This window comes from Myotis yumanensis, unplaced genomic scaffold (assembly GCF_028538775.1).
Source record: "Myotis yumanensis isolate MYYU_CA2020_CCGP unplaced genomic scaffold, mMyoYum1.0.hap1 SCAF_9, whole genome shotgun sequence".
Classification (NCBI taxonomy): Eukaryota; Metazoa; Chordata; class Mammalia; order Chiroptera; family Vespertilionidae; genus Myotis; species Myotis yumanensis.
In genome coordinates this window covers 49740873-49749340 of record NW_027223760.1, presented here as the reverse complement: position 1 = coordinate 49749340, position 8468 = coordinate 49740873, and positions in this window count along the sequence as shown.

Genomic DNA, 8468 nt, shown 5'->3' with positions numbered 1-8468 from the left:
AAATCTACCTGTGAGTAAGCTAAAGAATTCATTCAGGCATTTATTCATTCTTCTAACAAATATTTACTGAACACCTACAATGTGCCAGGCATACTTAGGCACTGGATATACAGCATCAAACAAGACATAAACATTTTTGCCTTCATGGACATTTCGTTTTAGAGGGGGAGACAGACCAAAAGAAAAAAGTATCAAGATGTTAGAATATGTTAAATGGTACTAAATAATTAGAAATAAAGCAAGGAAGAAGAATGGAGTGCTTGAGGTGGGGGCATTTTGGATGGGTATTCAGGGAAGTTGTCACTGGGGAGGTGACCTAAAAGAGGTGAGGTAGTTAGCCTGGTGGGTTTCTGAAGGGAGAGAAATCCAGATAGGAAGAACAGCAAGTGTAAAGTCGTGGGGCAGGAGCGTGCTTACCATGTTCAAGAGACAGCAAGATAGCCAGAGAGTCTAGAAGACCAGCAGCAACAGGGAGTAGGAGACACCATTGGCAGGAAAGGAATGTGATCTGACTTGTGATTTAGGATCACTTTGGCTGCTGGGGTAAGGCTAAGTGGAAGGCAAACAGAGGCGAAGCGAGGAGGACAGATTGGGGACTATTAGATTACCTTGGCAAGTGGGCTTGGTGGCTGGAACCAGAATGGTAGGAACGGAGGTCGTGAATGTGGCTTCTGGATGTATTTTGAAGGTAGGGCCAACAGGATTTGCTTACAGGTTGAATGAGGGTTCTAAGAGGAAGAATCAACAGTGATGTTTCCAACTGAACAACTAGAAAGCTGTAGTAGTCATTTGCTAAGATAAAGAAGACTATGGGAAAAGCAGATTTGAGGTGGACAAAATCAGGATCTCATTTTTGGACATGATAGATTTAAGATGCCTACGCTTTATCCAAGTACAGTGGGGCCTTGACTTACGAGTGTCCCGACTAACAAGTTTTTCGAGATAGGAGCTGTCTCTCGGCCGATTTTTTGCTTTGAGTTGTGAGCTAAAATTCGGGTTACAAGCCAGCTTCAGATACCCCAACGCTAGTTGGCGCAGCGGACGTCACAGTGAATGCCACAACATCAGCCCAGCATCACGTGTCTCACTCGTTCACTTCTTGATTTGACATACGAGTAATTTGAGTTACGAGCTCCGTCATGGAACGAATTAAACTCGTAAGTCGAGGCCCCACTGTAGAAATGTTCATTTGACCCTTGGATATACTTGTGGAGAGTTCAAGGGAGTGGTCTGAGCTAGAGACATCGTTAGGCATTGTGAGCACGGGGATGACATGTAAATCCATAAGGCCTGATGTGGACCAGGAGGAGCAGGAGAGACTAGATGAGAGCAGAGACCCCCGGAGTCCCACCTAGAATGAGGAGAACCAGGAGACAGCGTGTCCTGGAAAGCAAGTGAAAAATTAGTTTCAAGAAAAAGGACATGATCATTTAGTTGGTAGTAAGTCAAATGCAGCTGAGAAAGATTATTTTTGAGACCAATTATTTCTCAGAAAAATTCAAGTTTTGTTTGTTCCAGGGATTAACAACCCATAACAGCTATACCAGAATAAAAGCATTTTGGAGGCCATAGTAGGATGGGAAATAAAAGTAGGAAACATGGATTTGAGGGCCAACTTCATCACTTATCAGCTGTGTGACCTAGAAAAGTCATTTGATCCCTTGAAACCTAGATTCCCACTGTAACATAGAAGCTTTACTAGCTATCACTCCTGTTGCTATGAGGAATAAGGGAAATAAGAGCTCTGCCATTCTTCCTAACAAACAATAGGCACTCAGTAACTGTTAGTTTTCTCTTTGTTATTAAACAGCATGTTTGTTGGGGTTAGTCTATGGAACAGAAATATGGGCAGAGTCTGGGGGTCACTTCCTCATGAAAACCTTTTGTAATTCTCTCCCCCTTTTGCAGGCTGATCATCTTTAGGTGCACATATTAATTGAAATCACACAAGTAAGTGAGGTTGTCCAAAGGATCTATGAAATACAGAACAACAAAACAACTTAGTGGTTAGAAATGCAGGTCATTGACCCTCACTTCCAAAATTCAATTCTGGATTTCCTACTGAATAGTTTTATGACCCAACACTTGCCAGACTGAGAAGAGAGAGGAAATTATATATACATTCCTTTTAAAGATTATGAAGCATTCATTTTTTTTATTTTCATGAACATGAGTATGTGTGGGGAAGAGGGGGAAATTTATAAGGAAATCTACTGAATTGCTGGCTTTGTTTCTCATCCTTAAGTATTTCACACCTTTTCATCATTCTTTTCCCAGTTACAGTTATTGACCAAAACATTTGTATTTGCTTCCTACCAGACCAGGAAAATAAAAACCATGAAAGGTAGAAGACTTGTAGATAATTAAGCTTCAAAATGAAGAATAATAGTCACCTCCAAGTTGATGCCTGCCCTATTCACCTAATCTATGGAGTCCTCACCAGGTGTGGTAGGCAAAATAAAGGCTCCCCAAAGATGTGTTCTTCCGAATCCCTGAAACCTGTCCGATTCATCTCTCAATGTTCAGAGGCAATTTTTATAAAACTAGATGGTTTCTTAATCTTCTCTCACCAGGAACACTGGAGCTGAGTTATCTTATTTTGAAGAGTTTCTTTTCCCACTCCTTGTCCCATTCCCAAATCCATAATTTCTGCTTTGTGCTGAAATGATCTGCCAAACCAGATCCTCTCAGCTAGGGTTTCCCTTCGCCTATTTTCCTTCAAGGGATGGAGCCCAGCCAGAAAAAAAGGGTTTTGGAGGTTAGTGAAGAGCCTCTCCAACGAAAAACACAAATGTGGTTGGGGGCACCAGAGATGGCAGGAACCTAAGGACACTGATTCTTTCTTTGTGGTCAAGATGGATAAGCGACATTGGTGAGGGCAGTTCTGTTTGCCTGTGTTCTTTTTTAAATTTTATTTTAACGCTGTATGTCAGCATAAAATCCCTCATTGTTTATTTTCTACTGGACCTTTCTCAATATGCCTTTCACTGTTTTCTTTCCAACACCTCACTGCCAGGCTGATTGGAAAGGCAGCTGATTCAACCTCCCAACGGTTAAATTGTGAAGTTAAACACATATGCCAGATTTTCCTCTTTATTAACACAAAAAACACTTTGTCTCATTTCTCTTGCATTTAACTGGACACACAAAATACTCGATCTCTTCTTCTGAATTCTCACCAGCTAATAAGGTAAATAATTAAGAATGATCAAGACCTTTAATTCTTTGAGCATTTACATGGTGAGTTTGATGTGGGAGCAGACATGTCTTCTCTCCTTTGTTTCCCCGGGCGGGGGTGGGGGGTGGGGAAGGACATCAGGTAGCAGCCCTGAAGCCAGAGCTGTGGAATGAGGGCTGTCGTCTGTAACCTCCCCACTGAACGAAGGGTCTTAGTAAATACTGCATCTCTCTCCCACTTACTATGGCAGCTACCCAGGAACCGGTGAGAGGGTCATTTTCCTTTTGGGGAGGTGGGAAATTCCAGGAGAGTAGTCTATGGAGTCATGCTTGGAAGGATAGACCCCTGGAAGAGCTCCTATGATGTCTGATGGGCTGTGGCCAGGGGCTGCTGTTAACCACAGCACTGCCTCCCTGGGAGAACGCAGTGACATGGAGCCTGACTTCCTGCTTGCCTGCTGTGACCCACGTGGAACCTCAGTAAGCACAGTAGGCAGTATGTAGTTCCTGGGCTCTCAGAAGGTAACAGAAACCTACTTCAAGCACTTGCAAAAGGATTCAGCTGTTTAACAGTGGGGATCTTCCCATTGAGTCCTCCCTCAGTTAAAAATATAAACCATAGTATATATTTTGCCAAGTGTGTAAATGTGTGTGAAGACTGGAATGTGTTTCCATCTCTGGTTACTAAATTCTGTTCAATGCATCATAACTATTTTTTGAATGCCTTCTTTGTACATTATTACTCTGGTAAATACAGAAATGAGTGATGAAGTTAGAAAGTAAGGCAAATCAGTGTTATAGAGTCCATTTTATGTATCTGATTTCATTGTTTCTTAAACATTGCTCACAACAACCCTGATAGGCTGTGTGGTTTAGATTAAAGTTTGGTGTCATGTAATGGAGAGTCAAAATCCTACTTTTAAATAAGATAGAAATCTCTCTTCTAACGTAAGAGCCTGGCATGGGGCTGCCCATATTAAAGGCTATATTTCCTGGATAGATTTGACCATGAGGCTAAGCTTTGGCAAACAATCTGTGAGCAGAAATCAGGTGTGTAAGGGGAAGGAATGGAGATGGGGTGGAGAATCATGCCCAATATTCAGCAACATAAAATTTCACTAATGCTCTAGTACCAGCTATGGACATTATTCAAAATCATGCTCAAATTTAGCTTAAAGGCATCAAGAACACAGCTTCAATAAGGAAGAGGTTTGAAGGATGTTAAATAGAGAAGTTGGTATTAACACATTTGCATGTATAGTAGCTCCCTTCAGAATTTAATAAGCAAAATCAGTTGAACTTTGTCATGGAGTAATGCCATGCAACTATAATGCTGTTCCCCATTCACAGAGGATACACAATTGATCTGTGTATTTTCAAAGCAGAGGTATTGGTACTTTGACAGACATCTGTTACAGTGACAGTACTCTTATTATGCCAAATGTCTAATGTGCACCTAATGATTGTATCATACACAGAAAGCTGTTATGCACTGATTACCAACTGCTGTTTATAATCTTTTGAATGCATTTTTTTGATGCTGAAAAATGATGGAAAAAAGTCACAAGAAGGAGAAAATGGAAGAGAAAGTGATCCATAAACAATGGGGTTTCATATAGCTCCATGTGGCATCATCAAGCCTCTGAGAGTCTTTGACAAGTTTTAGAAGCATGATAAATTTCTAGGCTTAATAGCAATAAAGCAAATAATAGCTTTCAATTTAATAAACACATGGCTGTCAGGGTTATGGTAACACCTGATATCATGAATCCTTTGTGACTTAGGCCCACTGGCAACTGCTGAGCTTACTACACCCCAACCACAAATCATCAATCATCCTAAACCATCAGAGATCAATTTTCCTGTGAGAAAACTGCTTATTTAAATGTTTAGAGCTATTTTCCATGTTTGTTATAATATAATTATATTTTCAAATATTTGAGAGGCTCAGTAGCAAGTCTACTGAGCTCCATGTCTCAAAGGTCCAGTAGAAAAGGACTTGACTTATCTGAGCATAGTAGGTGTTATCAATATCTGCAAATTGATGGCCGTCATGATAGGAAAGCAGAAGCACAGGGTAGTCCAAGATGGGGCCAGGTCCTGAAACGCTGCTATCTCCTTTCCACGTGGCATTAGAAGGCAATCATCTAGAAAGAAAAGAACAGGGTAGAAAAAAGAAACCTCTTCTCCATGGTGGGATGAACAAAGTTTGAGGAGAACCAAGGCAAGAGAGAGGGAGAAACCGAAATGAGTTCAGCCCGAATAAAGCAGAGGTTGCAGGAAGGAAGTTGTGAAAGATGAGGCTGGCGCCTGCCCATAAACAATGTTAAGGAATTTATTTAAGGACAATGGGGAGGAACTAGTAAAAGATTCTGAGTAAAGGAGTGGCCTGGTGAAGTGTGAATTTTTAAGATTCACTTTGGGTACAGGTTGGAGAATGGTGTGGAAGAGAATGAGGCTGGAGGCAGGAAGACCAGTTAAGAAATTACATCAGAATTTCTTAGGACAGGTGCTCAAGCTTGCACCGCACAGTGGTGGTGGTGAAGAGAAGACATTTACACGGGGGAATCTATAGCATTTGAATCGACAGTAAGTGAATGGATATGGAAGGTGAGGGAAAGAGAGGAATCAAGGATGACCCCCATGTTCTTGGTTTGAGCAACAAAGTGACTGATGGCGATCAATATGAAAGGGGCTGGTTGGGATGGTGTTCAGGTTGGACATATTAAAGTGTTCACGACCAGAGGACATATACATAAGTAATTAGTTTAAGCCTGAAGTTCAGGAGGAGAAACAAGGAAAAAGGTAAAGATTTCAGTCAGACATGGAAGCTTTGTGGGTAGGTGGAATGAGATGAAACTTTAGGAAAACTTGGGCCCAGAGAGGGTAAAAATGTTACAAAGATAGTATTATTGGAGCTGGGATCACAACCGAGGTCGTCTGACTCCTAGTATAATGATTTTGCCTAAAAACCAGAAGGGAAAGCAACCCAGCATAATAGTTGAGAGCCCGACTCAGGAAGCAGACAGAGAGCCATTTAAATCCCAACTTGGCCACTTAGAAGCCAAGGGATATTGGCCAAGTGACCGAGTCTTTGTATGCCTTTCTTCTTAAGCTATATGGTAAAGAGACAATGATATCAGCTTCAAGGGTATTGAAGATGAAATGAGAAGGTACTCCTGTAACATCTAAGTTAGTGTATGACACATAGTAGGAAATCAATAAATAGTAGTTCTTCTGTCATGTTCAATAAAAAGAAAAAAGGTTTATTTGAAGATTATTACATACAGATCATGTTTAAGAATATTGATTTTAATATTTCAATTTAAATTCAGTCAACTTTCACTTTCAGTTTTCATGTAAACGGCTTAATTTTAATTTATACAAATTGGCACTTTCCTTTACACAATAGTTGTACTATTGGGAATTGCTTGGCCAAAGATCAAACTTTCTGTGGTTAGAGATTGCCAATTTGCATTCTATTTTGGAGTAGCTCTGCCTACGCTCAGAAAGACACAAGAGCCACTTACAAGGTCACGCTTACTTACATTAGGGGCTATTGGGATTATATATAAAAACAGTCACTCTCTCTACAAACAGTAAGTACCATATTGGAGGGGAAAGTGCCTATAGCATAGGCAGTACTGTTTAATCTATTTTGGGGAAGAAAAAGCCCCTACTGAAAGAACATGATAAATATGCTAAGTTTATACAATATGTGCTCAGTGATAAATATTCTAAGCATGTACTTCAATAATTCTCTCATCAGAGCAGCCTTGTTACCCCCACCATCAGCAGATACTGATAATTAATCAACTGAAATGAATCTTTACAGAATAAACAAATCTGTTTTACATGAATGATGATTATGTCTCTCTCAGTGGTGAAGGCTTTCATAACTTATTCATGCCAACGTTATGAAGACTTTTCCTTGGGAGAACAAAATCTTGTTTTTGGTGAGACCTCTTCTTAGACTGTTTCTGGTGATCAGTGGCATTTCAGCCATATCCTGATGGAAGCAGGTTTTTGTAGAGAGCATATGAGGGTTCTGGGGAGGGGGAGGGGTCATTCCTTTCTACCCCCAGAGGGATAGAGTGGGCCCCTTAGTGTCACAAACATTTGCAGTCTTGCTGGCAGAGCAGGATGGTTTGCTCTCATGGAAGTGGACATGATAGCTATCCTGATGGGAGCACACAGTTCCACCCATAAATGTCTGCGGAGGACACTTTGCAGCTTATACACGCAGACGTTAACTTCTGTGGCTAAGGAATATGGAAGGAAAGTAGATGATGCCTGATAAAGAGAGACTTCAGGTTGGTCCTGAAGAAAATAATAGTCCCATAAATAAAACAGACATACTCTAGTTCAGTACCCTTTTCATGCTCATATTAAAGATAATTCTCCACAGGCCTCTCACAGTTTTGCACATCTTATGGGTAGATGCTTTGATGACCTTTGCTCCAAATTGTCTCATTAGGACATTTGCATAACAACAGCTTTGGATGCTCCTGGACATGGAACAGCATGCTTACTGCCCCTTATAAAAGATTCAGGTTCCCTAACTCTGGGTTTCTCTCCTATAGTGCAACTCACTGTAGTGATCACCTGGCCCTCCGTGTGTCATCCTGTGGGAACTGGGGTATGGATATTCTGGCTTTGCTAAGCTGTCTCGGACCCAGGTGTTTCACGTCCTCTGCCAGCATCCATGAAACCTGTTAGCTTGCAGGGAGACTAAAACCTCAGACCCTTTATAGTTTTTTAAAAATATATATTTTATTGATTTTTTACAGAGAGGATGGGAGAAGGATAGAGAGTTAGAAACATCGACGAGAGAGAAACATCAATCAGCTGCCTCCTGCACACCCCCCACTGGGGATGTGCCCGCAACCAAGGTACATGCCCTTGACCGGAACCGAACCTGGGACTCTTCAGTCCACAGGCCGATGCTCTATCCACTGAGCCAAACCGGTTAGGGCAATAGTTTTTAACACTAGATTTTAGCATGTCTAATATTTAATTGGTTAATTTTATGAGTTATTTTAATGTACCTTAAAATTTGCCTTTGTAATTCTAGTTCACACATAAAATTTCAGAATATGAAGAAATTTTAAAAATAAGTTGATTCAACTGACTCCCTCCAAAAAAAAAAAAAGGCATCTGAGGACTAACTCCTATTGACTTCCTTTGCATTCTCCATAATGGCTTTTATAAACTTCTTCTACTTTCCTTAGAAACTCAGAACAAACTTGATATATAAAGATACTTATCACATTTACTTATACATAAAAATT